This window comes from Chiloscyllium punctatum, chromosome 48 (genome assembly GCF_047496795.1).
Source record: "Chiloscyllium punctatum isolate Juve2018m chromosome 48, sChiPun1.3, whole genome shotgun sequence".
Lineage (NCBI taxonomy): Eukaryota > Metazoa > Chordata > Chondrichthyes > Orectolobiformes > Hemiscylliidae > Chiloscyllium > Chiloscyllium punctatum.
The window spans coordinates 52,212,113-52,227,099 of NC_092786.1; the positions used below are offsets into that span (position 1 = coordinate 52,212,113).

The 14,987-nt window shown below is 40.6% G+C and overlaps 1 protein-coding gene across 6 annotated transcripts in view; it reads left to right on the forward strand.

The window, feature by feature from the left end:
- The window catches only part of akap13 (A-kinase anchoring protein 13), a 406,551-nt gene that overhangs the window by 20,002 nt on the left and 371,562 nt on the right, over positions 1-14,987 (forward strand). For all 6 annotated transcript variants that reach the window (XM_072565220.1, XM_072565221.1, XM_072565224.1 and 3 more), the window contains exon 2: positions 11,105-11,157. The gene's annotated coding sequence lies outside the window, so the exon portion shown is untranslated. The remainder of the gene's footprint in view (positions 1-11,104; positions 11,158-14,987) is intronic.

Here is a 14,987-nt window from a genome sequence, read left to right on the forward strand (position 1 = left end):
TCCTCCAATCTAAATGACCTGCTCCTTATTTGAGGTTATGTCCTTGATTCATGACCCCACAATTCAGGGGAAACTTCTTCCTGCACTTACCATGCTGAGTCCTATAGAAGGCACAAGTTGTTCACTTCCCATGTACTTTGTGTACATATTGTTTTGTATTCAGTATACATGTATGTCTATCTTAGAAACCCTATGCATTGCTGAGTGTTAAAGGATAATCTTGCAGCATCATGACCCACATGTTAATTTCTGGCTGTGCTATAATTTCAGCATCAATCCATAAAAGGTTGAGATTAAGGAAACTGAAACTTTGTCGTCTTTTGTGAGCCCATTCTTGGGTAGAGGATAAACTCTGTAAATTCCTTTTGATTGTTAATGGTTTAGGGTTACACAGTTGAGTAGTCTTTCTCCAAGCAGTCCCAGCTGGTCAGTGAGTATGAGATGGAACGTATCAAGTTAATCTTACACTGTGGGAAAGTTTTAGTAAGAGCTCGTTTATAGTTCGTGGTTATAATTTTTTTCACCAAATCTCTTGCACAGTGCATCTACATAATAACCTACAAAATTTGTTGCTAAGCCAATTCCCCTTTACACATTATTTTGTACTGCACAACATTTGCGAAATGTCTGCATGTTTTGAAGGTAGCTTGAAATTTATATTTATGGTTTTAACTCCATTTGCTTCCTTTTTTTGTTTCTATTGTTGTAGCTTATTTAATATTTGTTTTTAATAAAATCTTTTGATTTGCTCAGAGCTACATGTGGTTTGCAGCCATGTACAGCTCAGTAAAGACATGTGTAGCTCCTAACTCTTATCAGTTGAACACCTTTTAAGGTAACCAAAATAAACTTGTGTTTATCATTATTTTAAACTTCAATTCACTTTCTTACTTGTGAGAAAGCATCATTCATGCTTTCTTTTTTTTTGTTTAAAAAGAACCTTATATGCTTTTGAAACTTTGTTTGTTCTGCATTATTTTTGATATTTTGAGTAACAACGTTTTGCCTTTTATAATAGAGTTTTTGACTGAATATTGAAAATATGTTGGCATAGATTAGGGTCAGTTAGCTGGATTGCTGGTTTGCAATGCAGAGTGATGCCAACTGCATGGGTTCACTTCCCGCACCGGCTGAGGTTACCCTGAAGGATTCTCCTTTTCATCCTCTCCTCTTGCCTGAGGTATGGTGATCCTCATGTGAAACTTACTGCCAGTTGACTCTAAGGAGAGAGAGCAACCCTATGGCCTAATGGGAACATGGGATCTTCATCTTGGCTTCGGATGGTGTACTCATGTTGCCCATTCTCAAGGACATCCCCACCCACCCCACCGCACCGCCCCCACCCCACCCCACCCCAAACCAGGCAAACGAGACAAATACATTTATCCCTGTAAGGAAAAGTCAACTGTGGATCTTCTGACAATGAGTCACTGGACTCTAAGCATTCACTCAGTTTTTCTCTCTATAAATGTTGCCAGACTGGCTGAGTTTCTCCAACACTTCCTGTTTTGTTTCAGATTTCCAGCTTCTGCAGTTCTTGTTGTGTTTATTTTGGGTTTTGATTCTCAGTTTTGTGAAGATGCTGTTGGGTCTGGTCTGTGCTTGTCACCTCCCCTGTGTTTGAATTAAAAATCTGTTTTTTTGCACGGTTTGTTTCTGGGGATCGTATAACCTTTTAAGTAAATGCACTGGTGAATTTACGTGTTGCAAGTTGCTGATGTTATCAGATGATCTTGTTCTGATGTAGGTTTCTTTGATCAGTGAAACAACTGCTCTGAAAACAAACCTTTGCAAGTGTCTTAGTCCATGAAGGTCACGCAAGATGAGGAAGAAACAGAAATGCAGGTTCAAGCTCGGTTTTCTGGGGTGTCGTGAATTGCACTGTCAAGACTTAGAGATTCCCTGCAACCCACAGCTTCTGTTTTAGAGAGCATCCCTTTTCTAGATTCTTGCAAAGCTCCTCTGTAACCACTGCCTGAGATTGTAAGTTTAGAAATTGGGTATATTTGATAAGTTTCCACGCCAGTATTTTTTAAAGTTAAAAGCCAATTACTAGTTAATGTTTTTGCTGCTCTGTGATGTCCAACACAACCTGAATTTTGCAAGATATTTTAGTAAATGGTTTTGTCATCCTAACAAAATAAAGGCCTACTCAGTAAATTGATACATGATGAGACTGGTTTGTTATCCCTTCTTCTATCAAAGCTCTCATAGGAATGACCAGTTGGATGATACTAAATCATGGTGGCTGGTACCTTCTGTTACATGAGTATTCAGGAGTTGTAGAGGAGAGAAGGAAGAACTGAAGAAGAGAGCAGCAAGGAAAACAAAGTGGCATGTTGTGTTACAACACTAACCTTTTTACCTAAATCCAAAGAGGTAGTCGGAAGTGCGAAACCAATCCACAAGGGTGAGACCAGAATCTGTATAGCTGGAAAGTCTGAGCCAGTTGGTGCCTCTTTTTTGAGGTAAAGGGCTGAGGGGAGAACTGTTAAGGGTCTTAATACTAAAAGAATATGTGAGAGAGACTCTAAACAAGATACCAAAAAGTTACTAATAAATCCATTAGGAAATTCACCAGAAATTTCTTTGCCTAGAGTGTTCAAAATGCTGAATATTTGAGGCCTAAGGCATAAATACAGATGGTGGGAAGGGGTGTTGGGGCAGCAAGCTGGACTTCTGAGGGGAGTAAAATAGAAGGATATCCGGATAGGTTAAAATGGAGTTGAAGTTGAAAAGGCTAGTGCATCAGGAGTGCTGGTGTTGAACACTGGGAACCATTAACTGAATTTTCCTAGTATTTACTATGTAACATGAAATTTAATTTAACAGCTGGTTACAACAATACTTAACAGTCCATCTTCACTAGCATATTCCAGTTGGATTGTTTCTGTACTCTTCTCACTCTCCATAACCTTCCTATGTCCTGCATGGAACAAACTTGTATTTGTACACAAATAATCTCCCCTCTAGATGAATTGGAATGGGGATTTGGGTGGGCCAAATGTGAGACATGGCATGTGACATACTGATAATGAAGGGACATTATTTTGGGATTGAAGGAGAACAGTTTTGTTTGCAGGAGAGTGGGTGAGACTCGCGTGATATAGTGTCATAGCCGTTGATTTTTGCTGACTGTGACATGATACCTGTGTTGGCTCCTATAATGTACAAATGGGTGACAGTACTGAAGAATTCAATGAACTTTAATTCCAGTACCTGGTATCTGCTTAAGTACAGTACAAACACAGGCATTTACATGTCTTTGTTGAAGCGAAATAATTAGGATTTGATTTATTATTATTATTTATTAATAATAAAATTATTATTGTCACGTGCACTGAGAGACAGTGAAAAGTATTGTTTTTGCATGCTAACAAGGCAAATCATACCTTACCTAAATACATCAGCGTAATAGAACAGAATGCAGAATATGGTGTTATAGCTGCAGAGAAGGTGCTGAGAAAGGTCAATTTAAAACTAAGAAGTCCATTCAATAGTCTGATAACAGTGGGGGAAGAAGCTGTTCTTGAATCTGTTGGTACCTGTTTTCAAACCTTTGTATCTTCTGCCTGACAGAAGAGGGTGCAAGAGAGAATAACTCATGAAGGGAGGGGTCTTTGATTAAGTTGCTTGCTTTCCTAAGGCAACAGGAAGTATAGATAGATGGAGTTAATGGATGGAAGGCTAGTGACGGACTGGGCTGCGTTCACAACTCTAATTTCTTGTGGACTTGGGCAGAGCAGTTACCATACCAAATTTTGATACATCCGAATAGGATGCTTTCTATGGTGCATCTATAAAAATTGGTAAGAATATTGTGGACATGCAAATTTCCTTAGTCGTCTAAGGAAGTGGAGGCATTGGGGTGCTTTCTTAACCATAGCATCAACATGGATGGACCAGGATAGATTGTTGGTGATATTTACTTCAAGGAACTTTAAGCTGTTGACCATCTCCACCTCAGCACCATTGAATAGAGACAGGGGCATGTTCTCCACTCTGCTTCCTGAAGTTGACGACCTGCTCTTTCAAATTGCTGTAATTGAGGGAGAGATTGTTGTCTTGTAATGTAGCACCGTTTCCTCAGCATGTCGTTCTGCAGACTGAAACCTTTATACTATTAGATCACATACCATTGTACAGCGATGATAGTGTTAGCATATCCCTTGAAGTGATATCTGCTGAAGATGAGACATAGCACGACAGTGACTTAGTTTTGAACCAGATTACGTTAGGTCTGACTTTTGCATAGAATCCCTACAGTGCAGAAGAAGGCCATCTGGCCCATTTAAGTCTGCACCAATCATCAAAGGATCCCACCAGACCCAGACCCCCACCCAACCCCATAATCCCCCATTTAACATGGCCAGTCCACCTAAAAAGACTTTTGTAGTTAGTGATTCCTGACTATTCCTGTTTCATAAAACATTGGAACATGTCCCAGTAATTGTACGGTTGTTGAAGTGAAGAAACCTGGGTGTTTTCTGCACCTTATAACCTATAATCAATGATGTGCAACTGATTTTAATCATTGCCATTGCGTCAGTTGAAATTACTGTATATATTCATAAAATTTCACAACCAGCGTCTTGTGACTTTGACCACAAATAAACAGCAGTAACTAGCTTTCTTGCCAAAAGTGCTCCTGTTTTGTGCACAGATTGCATTGGATAGACTGAATGGCTTCTATTATATTTACATATTTATTCTGAGGTTCAGATATCTAAGCACCTTGATCATTTGGAAACCTCTGAAATAAACTTTACTCTTTGTTACTGATTGAGGGACATCAGAAAAGTAGGTGGGAATGGTACTAAGAGCAGACACCACAAATACCCTTCCTGCCAACACTCCCACCCACACCTCTCTCCCTATGATGCCCACCACTACATATGGTTTGGCTCACTTCATGATCCTGGAACTGAGGTGCTTGTCCTTCCAGGCACAGCCACAGTAACTCTAGTTAGACGAGCAGGAGGCTGGAAGAACACAGCAAGCCAGGCAGTGTCAGGAAGTGGAGAAATCAACATTTCGGGTATAACCCTCCTTCAGAGGATGGGTGTAAGGGGAGCTGCAGCTAAGGGGGTTGGTGGGGGTGGCAGGGTAACCCTAGTGGTACTGCTGGGCAAAAGGTGAGATTCCACCAGTGAGACTTGATTTCCAGGCAAAGATTCCATTGCTTATGGTTTTGTCATTGCCAGATCATGGCTCATGCTCAGAGGACTTTCCCGCAAAGGGGGAGTGCAGGATTTTGTTCTCACCAACTTTAGCTGGCAGCCAAGACCCCTGACACCTCAAAATGATTCCACCCCATGTTTCTGACCACATGCAGCGTCATTTCCTCTCTACTATGATCCACTGAGTAAATGACGCCTGTTAGCAAGAATATATCATGATAAGTTTCTATCTATATAGTTACTTTGTTGCTAAAGGTGAAATTTACCAACATTGGAAGTGGAGGGGAGAAAAGGATGCTGTGCAATGCCAGGCACTGGCCCTGTTGACTGATGGTACATAACCTTCAAAGCTGTATTCATATAGAGTAAACAATGATACAGTTCTCCATTATCTTGGACTTTGCCTCCTGTATGGCAGTTTTCAGCCCCAATGCTATTTTTCATGTATCCACGCATCTCCTATAGTACAATGTGCCCCCCTTCCCTCAGTATAGTTGTACCTAATGTTCATCATCAAGCCCCTCTGCTGCACCTTCTCCTTTTCTCCGTTCTTGTATCCTGAGTAACAGTGTTCTGTATACATATTTGGACCTTGGAGAGTATTCATCCTTTTATCTGTCTTGATTGTACTCCATGTATCTCACTTTGCTGTCAAACTTCTCTATATCCACTAAGTTTTACACCATGGCTCTTTGCCTGTTTTCACCTTCTCTTCACACTGACACACCCAACCACTACCTTACTTAAAGTACCTTGTGATTTTTAAAAAATTAATTATGGACTTCCAATTAGATTAATTTCCCTACAGTATGAAACAGGCCCTTTGGTCCAACAAATGTACACCGACCGTCTGAAGAGTGACCCATCCCCCTACCCCTTATATTTACCCCTGACTAATGCACATATCACTATGGGCAATTTAGCCTGGCTAATTCATCTAACTTCCCAGCTTTGGACTGTGGGAGGAAACTGGAGCACCCAGAGGAAACCCAGGCAGACACTGGGAAATGTTCAAAATCCACACGGACAGTTGCCCACGGCTGGAATAGAACCCAGGTCCCTGGCGTTGTGGTTAGCACTGCTGCCTCACTGAACAACCGTGCCATCCCTTTCTATTTCAAGTTGCTGTAACCTGCCTAGTAAGGAAAAGTTGAAGAACTAGAAGAGTTTCTGCTTGCGTTTGTAATTTCTGCTCAGGAAACTCTTAATAGGTCATCCAAACAGCTGTGTAATTGTAACAGTATTAGGCGATGTGTCTCAGTTTTATCAGATTCGCTATTCAGGTTAACATTGGCCATGTAAACCAATGGTAGTACCTATGTTAGCTATCAGTGATTAGTTTCCTCTTGTCAGCTATATTTTATACACACTGTCCCACTCTCTTGAGGTTTTGGAATGTTTTCTATACTGTCCCTCTCCCTTGAGAGGGCTTGGAATATTTTGTAAATTGGGAAGAGGTGGTCACTGAAGGAAAGGTGGGGTGGGAGAAATTCTCCGTTAAAATGCTTCCTGATTCTCAAGTATCTCTGGTCAGCCTCCTTCCAGAGAACGGTTGAATTCTGCAGAAGGTTCACTGGACCTGGAACATTAACTCTGATTTCTCTCCATAGATCAGAGCTCCTGCTGAGCTTTTCTAGAAACTTCTGTTTTTGTTGTTGGTAGGTTATTTCACACCTCTGGAGCAGGTGGGCTTTGAGACTGGGCTTCCTGGCTCAGAGGTAGTTAGCCCCCAATAAGCTAAGTGATATTATGATACAGAGGGTGTCTTTACATTAAATTCTTGACCCTGCGGAAAGTAAATTGACTCCTCCAGTGAAATAGCAAGGAAAACAATTGATTTTTCAGCCTTGGTATGACAATATTGGTGACAATTTCTGCTATTACATACTAACAGTGAAACAACTAATGCATGCTGCTCTTGGCTGCTTTGTAGACATCACATTTAATTGTTTTTAATCTATCATCAAATTATTTGATAATCTCCATCTCATTCGCTCTCTCGCTCTTCCCCCCACTCCCCCCTTTGTTTGAAGTGGAATGGGGAATGTAAAGTGAAGAATGTATTCTTGGACCTTTTACATTCAGTACTTTTATTGTTGGGACGTGCAGGGGAAAGATCCTCGTTATAACTCCAAACACCACTGCCAAAACTGAACAAGATTAGCTGAAATCATTATATTAAGGTACCTGGTGGTGATGAGGTTTTTCTGGCCTATCCTCTTCAAATAAGGTGATTAATCTACAAGATGCAACAAAAGGTGATCTCATGAGAAAATCTTTACCCTGTCATTGTGTCTTATTGCACTTTGGTTATTGCAATTCATCTCTCTGTTATGTAAAGTAAACTGGGAGCTTACAGAGAGTCAACTTTTGATTCTTGATTTGTTTGGTATGTCAGATCACTGTTTCCTGCTTCACCACCCAGCTACAGATTTACAATCACTATCTTGTGACACTCTTGCTCTACTAGTAAGGTCTCTGATAGACTGTGTTTAATGTACTGCAGTTCTACAAAAGTATTGTTACTTTTGTTTGTAAGTTTGCTTACAGATTTTTTTTAAAAAAGTCCACTTCCTGTATCTAGTGTTTAATAACCATCTCACGCTTGAATTTTTTGGAGTCATTTACACATTTTTTTCTAATTCCAGCCTAATACAACCTAATTCCACACCTCCAGGCAGGTGAAGAGGCCTCCTGGTCCAGAGGGAGCTGTCACTACACCATAAGTGTTTTTGTAGCTTCCTGCCCAGTCTCATTTCATTGATACATTAGTCTTGAGCAGAAAGTCAAATCCCAATCCAGAGACCTCTGTAATCTAAAGTTTGGATTTGATTTTTATTTTAATTGGCTTTTTCAGAGATGTTATTACATACCTCCTGTACAATTTAAAAACAAACCATGAAAGAAAATGCATATGTTTGTGATTACTTTAGTGAACCCTTTATTACGCATCTCCTGAAACAGGTGTGTCTTGAACCTGTGCCTCCACAACCTTGAGGTATGGACGCTACCACTTTACATGCAAAGCTTAAGGGGTTTTGGAGGTAATCAAAAGCAGCCGGCAAAAGAACTCTGGCCTGATACAAAACCCAGGAATGTTGCACCGTCTGATGTCCCATAATCTCATTTGAGTTGTTAAACTGTGTCCCACCTGCTGCCTTCAGAAGATGCGAAAGATTCCACGGCACTATCTTTGAAGAGTAGAGGAGTGTCCCCAGTGTCTTGGCCAATCTGCCTTCAATAACAACTAAAAAAACAAATGATCCAATCTTTTAGCTTGCTGCCATGTTTTCCTGCATTTCAATAGTGACTAATGTCAAACTTATTAATGAGTAAAAACCACTTTGAGGGATTGGTGGGTTATGCAAGATACAATGTAAATGCATATATCTCTGTCTTAACATATGCAAATGCTGTCTAATGTGAGAATCATTCACCAAGGTGTGGGCTAAGCAGTCGTATAGTTGTGTGTGCAAGCTTTCAAACAAATTAAAGTCAGTAAATCTCATAATATAAAGGCTTCCAGCAACAAAGCTACCAGATTGTTACCACCTTAACTGGTCCATGAATGCCCTGCGTATTCCTATCTCACATGCTAATAGATAACTGTGTTGTTGATCCTTGGTGTTTTTTTAAAATTTATTTCAGATTTGGCTATTTCACTGCATGTCTGGCTGGTCTGCCCTAATCTACCCTCTGTAAATTTGAGGTCATCTAAAATGCTGCCCACGCAAGCTTCGAATACTCACTGTCCCTGTGCTTGCAGTCCTACACTGGCTCCTGGTCAAGCAAGGTCTTGCTTTTAAACATTTCTCACCCAGTTTACAAAATCATCCTATCTCTTTAACCTCCTGCAGCCCACAAGCACTCTGAGGTAGTTTCACTAGGGTAGGTGATGGTCTAAAGGTATTATCACTAAACTATTAATCTAGAGACCCAGGTAATGTTCTGGGAACCTCTGTTTGAATCCTGTCATGGCAGATGGTGGAATTTGAATTCAATAATAATCTGCAAATAAGAGTCTAATGATAACCAGGAAACCATTCAATTGTCAGGGAAAAACCCATCTGGTTCACTAAAGTCCTTAAGGGAAGGAAATCTGCTATCCTCACCTGATCTAACTGACATGCCACTGCAGACCCACAGCAATGTGGTTGAGTCTTAACTGCCCTCTGGGCAATACATGCTGACCTCGCCAGTGACACTCACATCTCATAAATGTTTTTTTTTAAAAAAACTCCTTTAATTCTGGCTTCTTGAGCATCCCTAATTTTAATTGTCATTGGTGGCTGTAACTTCATTCGCCACAAACCTTCAGTCTAGTGATCGACCAACACTCCAAGCATGACCTGCCCCATGTGCAGCAGAATCTGTGTTTTATGCGTTGGATTTATCAGCTATTTCCGAACCCATCAAACTGGAGTGGATGACCGTCATTCTCAATCCTCAGGACTGCTACAGAAAAAGAGCTGCCTCAACCATCAACTCTGTAATACCCTGCCTATAGATCACTGCCTCTTTAACCTCTCTTTCCTTCTTTAAGACATTCTTTAAAGCCTACCTTTTTACAAAGCTGTTAGCCATTTGATCTAATGTCTCCTCATGTGACTAAGCATTCTGGATTTTTTTTTAAAAATGCATTAAAGCAGCTACATGTGTACAGGTGGTTGTTGTTGCTGGGCTGAAGTGATCTCATGGCTGAGGAAGGTACAGTCTTAAATATGATGCTAGTTGTCCATAGCCTGAGAACAATATTTTAAAGATACAACTTGAGCTTCTTCCAGAGCAACTACCGTTTCAGTGGAGGACAAACCATGAAATATGGTTGGAGGAAAAATTCACTTATTACATTGAGCTTGTACTTTCTAATATACCCAGTTCAGTTCGAGCCACAAATTTCAGCAACTCCAGACAAAGATGATTTAAGCCAGATGAAAAAAAATTCTCCGTACATTTTTGCCATGCACTTAATGTCATAATTGCTCCATAAATTTCAAAGGTTATCTGTAACCTTCAGTCCTGTATTTTTGGCAGAGGCTGTGCTTTTACAAGAGTTAAGCGACTTAGTTCATTGGCTCTTACAAAGGTAAGTCGCACAGATCAGTGAGAAGTCAAAATCCTTTGGATCTCTTGCCTGGTGCAATAACTACAAGGCAGCATTATAGTGAAACTGTATCATACTGTACAGGGAGCTCTGAGGAAAGTGTTTCTTTTTCTTGTTGATATTTGATATGGTGCTTTTTCCTTTTTGAATGCAATTATGGTACACAAACACTTCATCCAAAAATATAACTGTGCCTCAAAGTGGGACTTTACATCACAACCGTCATTACTGTGAGACTGGAGAGCTATCCATGAGCCAAACTGTTGCTATTCAGTGATGCAACAACAGTAATGTGGCTGCACCATTATTCTCAAGTAATTTGCAACCTTGATAATCTGATTATATGATGCTTTTATGTTTGGTCTTGTACTTGAGGTACTTTTAGATTTGTAGAGACAGTATATTGAGCTCTACTATTTAGCTATCAAAATGTGGGATTGATTACCCCAGTTTGTGTAATTAAAATCACTGTTGCAATTGTAAACCTTTGTTTTCTTCTATCTCATTGACTGGTTAAGAGAAGGAGAGGTTTCCTAATCTCCCTCCACCAACTGCATCTGGAAATAGAATGGGATCCTTTGACTGGCTTCTCCTTTAATAAGGTGCAAGTGTGGCCCTATAATTCGCAAAGCTTATTCAAACCAAATGTTGTGGCCTTGAAGTTTAGAAACTGCCCAAAATTCTCATAACCTTTCAAATAAAAAAAAAGCTTTGTATTTTGTTTTCCCCAAAGCTCCCACAGTTTCCTCCTTTGGCATATTCTCAGGCAGGATAATAAGTCTTTGTGCAAATTCTGATATTTTAACTTTCATCTTTTCAGGTTATTGTGGCATTTTGAAGGAAAATACCATCTAACCAACGATCTTGCTCTGAGTAAGTTTGCTATGAAACTTGTATTACATTGTGATATGACGTTCGCCCTCTTTTTTTTTTTACCATTTCCTACAGTGTAATTCACATGACAGTCTTGTGTGAATGGTTTCCTTTGCCTTTGTGAAATATTTTCACACATCAAATGCCCCTTGGGGAGAGAGGAAAGATATGAAAGAGACCTAAGGGGCAACTTTTTCACGCAGAGGGTAGTACATGTATGGAATATGCAGCCAGAGGAAATGGTGGAGGCGAGAACAATTGCAGCATTTAGAAAGCATCTGACTGGGTATATGAATAGGAAGGGTTTGGAGGGATATGGGATGCGTGCTGGCAGGTGGGACTAGATTGGGTTGGGATATCTGGTCGGCATGGACGGGTTGGACCGAAGGATCTGTTTCCATGCTATACATCTCTATGAATCTATAGTCTCATAGATTCTGGGGAAAAAAAAAATTATTGATGGCTCTAGTGGGATAGAGCAGTTGGAAGATTTTCAAATGCTTCACGCAAGGTGAATAGAGAAAAGGAATCCTGGCTTGTTTCCTAATCCAAGAGTGCTATTTGTTGCACCACTGAGCTCTGACTGAGCTCAACTAGTTCATCATTGGATGAAAATCCAGTATAGGAACTATAGGGGTCAGTATTGGTGATCTTGCTGCGGTAAGGAAACGGGGAGCTGCTAACATGGCTGATGGCCACAGACTGTTTTGAAGAACCAAGAAGAAAGGAGTGTAGGTTCATGGTGAAGGGTCAGCCTTTCAGGACTGGGATGAGGAGAATTGTCATCACGCAGTAGGTTATGAATCTCAATCATGTCAAAGGCATTGGATGCTCAGTTCCTGAGTATATTCAAGCTGAGATTAATAGTTTTTTGAGCACTGGGGAAATGAGAAGTGTAGGGATTGGGCAGGCAAGTGAAGTTGAGTTAACATCACTTGAGCAGGCTTGAGTGGCTGTGTGGGTCACTGCTTCCATTTCTTCATTTTTATATTTATTTACTCGCTGAGGAGTACTGTGCTAGTTACTGTGCTATCCACTAGCTTAAGAACTATTTATAAACACTCTGGTTATTTATATAGTGCTGCAGAGGAATCAATCCATTGGAAGTATACAGTGAATGCACTCCTATATAGTGAGTTTTGTTACAAAATATTAACCATGCCTGAGAAGTCGGACACGACCCTGGAGGTGCCCAAATAATTGCTGTACGAGGGCAGCAAATGAACTGAACAACAAGGGCAGCATGCTAGCTCAGTGGTTAGAGCTGTGGCCTCACAGCATCAGGGACCCGGGATCGATTCTAGCCTCAGATGACTGTGTCTGTGTGGGTTTCCTCCGGGTGCTCCGGTTTCCTCCCACAATCCAAAGATGTGCAGTTTAGGTGAATTGGCCACGCTAAATTGCCCATAGTGTTCAGGTATGTGTAGGGTAGGGGTAAATGCAGAGTAATGGGGAATAGGTTTGGGTTGACAGGTCTTTGGCAGGTCAGTGCGCCCTTGTAGGGCGGAAGAGTTTGTTTCCAAGCTGTAGGGGTTCTATTCTATGAAACTAATGACAGAGCTTCCAAGGCACTCTGTCAGGCAACTTGTATCTGAATGGAGAGATCTTTAACCATGACTTCATTAGTTAAAGCAATTTCTGCAATTTGGTTCCCATGGTGGTCAGTTCCTGAACACACTTGGAAGAGGCCACCAATGTACTTTTAACATAAGGATGTCAATGTTTATCTCTCACTCAAACGAAAGATACACACAGTGACATTATAGGATAACTGGATGAAACAATCTTGCAAAAGTGAAGATTGAATCATTTTACCCTCAACAACAGTCTGACACACATTCAAACCTCACTGTAAGGTCAATGAGTTTCCATTTTAAAGTTCCTTATTGACTTGCTATGGCTGATCTTTATTTCTTTCCAGCAAACATCTGCATTGAATCAATGCAATTTCTTTAGTCAGTGTCTCTTGCTTAGACACAAACAAATTGCTGATGCAGTTCACTTATTTTGTTTGTGGGTTCCTTTAAATTTCACTTGTGCAGCCTTCTGTTATTGGAGCTCATCCTTACTAAGAATTTAAATCACTCAAACTTAGTTCCTTTCACCCTGACTGCTCTGGAGTCTGTTAAACTGTACTGTTGATGTTACCAGCCTTGTTTTCCTCTGGAAGAAACTTGCAGACTGTCAAGAAAGGAAATCTGCCCACTTTCTGACCTTTTTAGATGGTTCTACTTTTCTAAAAGAATTGGCTTCTATCTCTGTTGACCTGTGTCATATAGCACTGAACTAATCACCCCGAAGTTGATTAGAAGCATGCAAATCAAACTTCAGATACCTGGTACTACACTCAAATCAAAAATATAGCTAAAGTGAGGTGCTATCCTCTTGACACACACAATATGGAACTACAAACTAAAGCAAGACAATAGTTCTGTCCAATTTGAAGATGTTTCCCAGTAGTAACAATATCATGAACCTTCATCATATAAGCTTATTGGTCATCTGTAGTCTCTGATGTTTCCCTGAAGGTTGTAGGATGGACCATAGTGAAACACACTCTGCTGCATATCATTGAGAACTGTATCCTAGAGCTGGAACATGTGCTATAATTTGCTGCTTTGTATTTTGGTGGAATATTAACCCATTCTGCATGGATACAGTGATGCTTAACCCACAGTCTATGGCAGAGATGGTTAGAACCAGGAGATCTAAGAATCTGTGGCAGAGATGGTTAGAACCAGGAGGTCCTGTGAACCTAGCAAAGAACAAGTGTTGCTTCAATTATACAGGGCATTAGTGAGACTGCACCCGGAATATTGTGTACAATTTTGGTTTCCTTACTTGAGAGATGTAGTTGTGTTGGAGGTAGTTCAAAAGATTGATTCCAGAGATGAGGGGTTTGTCTTATGAAGAGAGATTCAGTGGTTTAGGCCACTACTTTCGAGTTTACAAGGATGAGGGGAAATCTAATTGAGGTACACCAGATGCTAAAGGGGATTGATTAAGTTGACATTAAAAAATAGTTTCCTTTAGTGGAGTAATGCAGAAAAAGATGCCGTAGTTTTAGGATAAGGGGTAGCAGATTTAAAATGGATGAGGAGAAATTACTTCTCTCAAAGGAGTGTAAGGCTGGAATTCACTGCCCCAGAGTGTAGTGGCAGGGCATGGAATACATTTAAGAAGGAGATAGAGAGATATTGAGTGATTCTAGAGAGTGGGAAGGAAAGTGGAGTTGGGCCAAGATGAGATCGACCATAAACAAAACCAGAAATTGTTTGAGAAACTCAGCAGGTCTGGCAGCATCTGCATGGAGAAAAACAGTTATGAGAGCAGATTCACCAGAATCAAAATGTTAACTCTGTTTTTCCCACTCCACAGATGCTCCCAGACCTGTTGAGTTTCTCCAGCAATTTCTGTTTTAGTTTCTGACTTTCAGCATCCTCAGTTCTATTTTCTTTGGTGAGATCAGCCATGATCAGAGCAAACTCATGGTGCCGAGTTACTTACTGCTGCTCCTAGTTCTTGTATTCTAAAAGAGTATTGAAGTAGCACAATTAACAAGGTGCATCTTTGGATAGATGGCGTATTTTCATAATACGTTCTGTTACAAAGACAGATGTTGAGGATTATATATCCAGAGCAAATGGGTAGCCATGGGTACCCGCATGGGCCCCAGCTATGCCTGCCTCTTCGGGTATGTGGAACAGTCCATCTTCTGCAGCTATACAGGCACCATTCCACATCTTTTTCCCCACGACATCGATGATTGTATTGGCACCAACCCATGCTCCCATGAGGAGGTTGAACAGTTCATCAGCGTCACAACCACA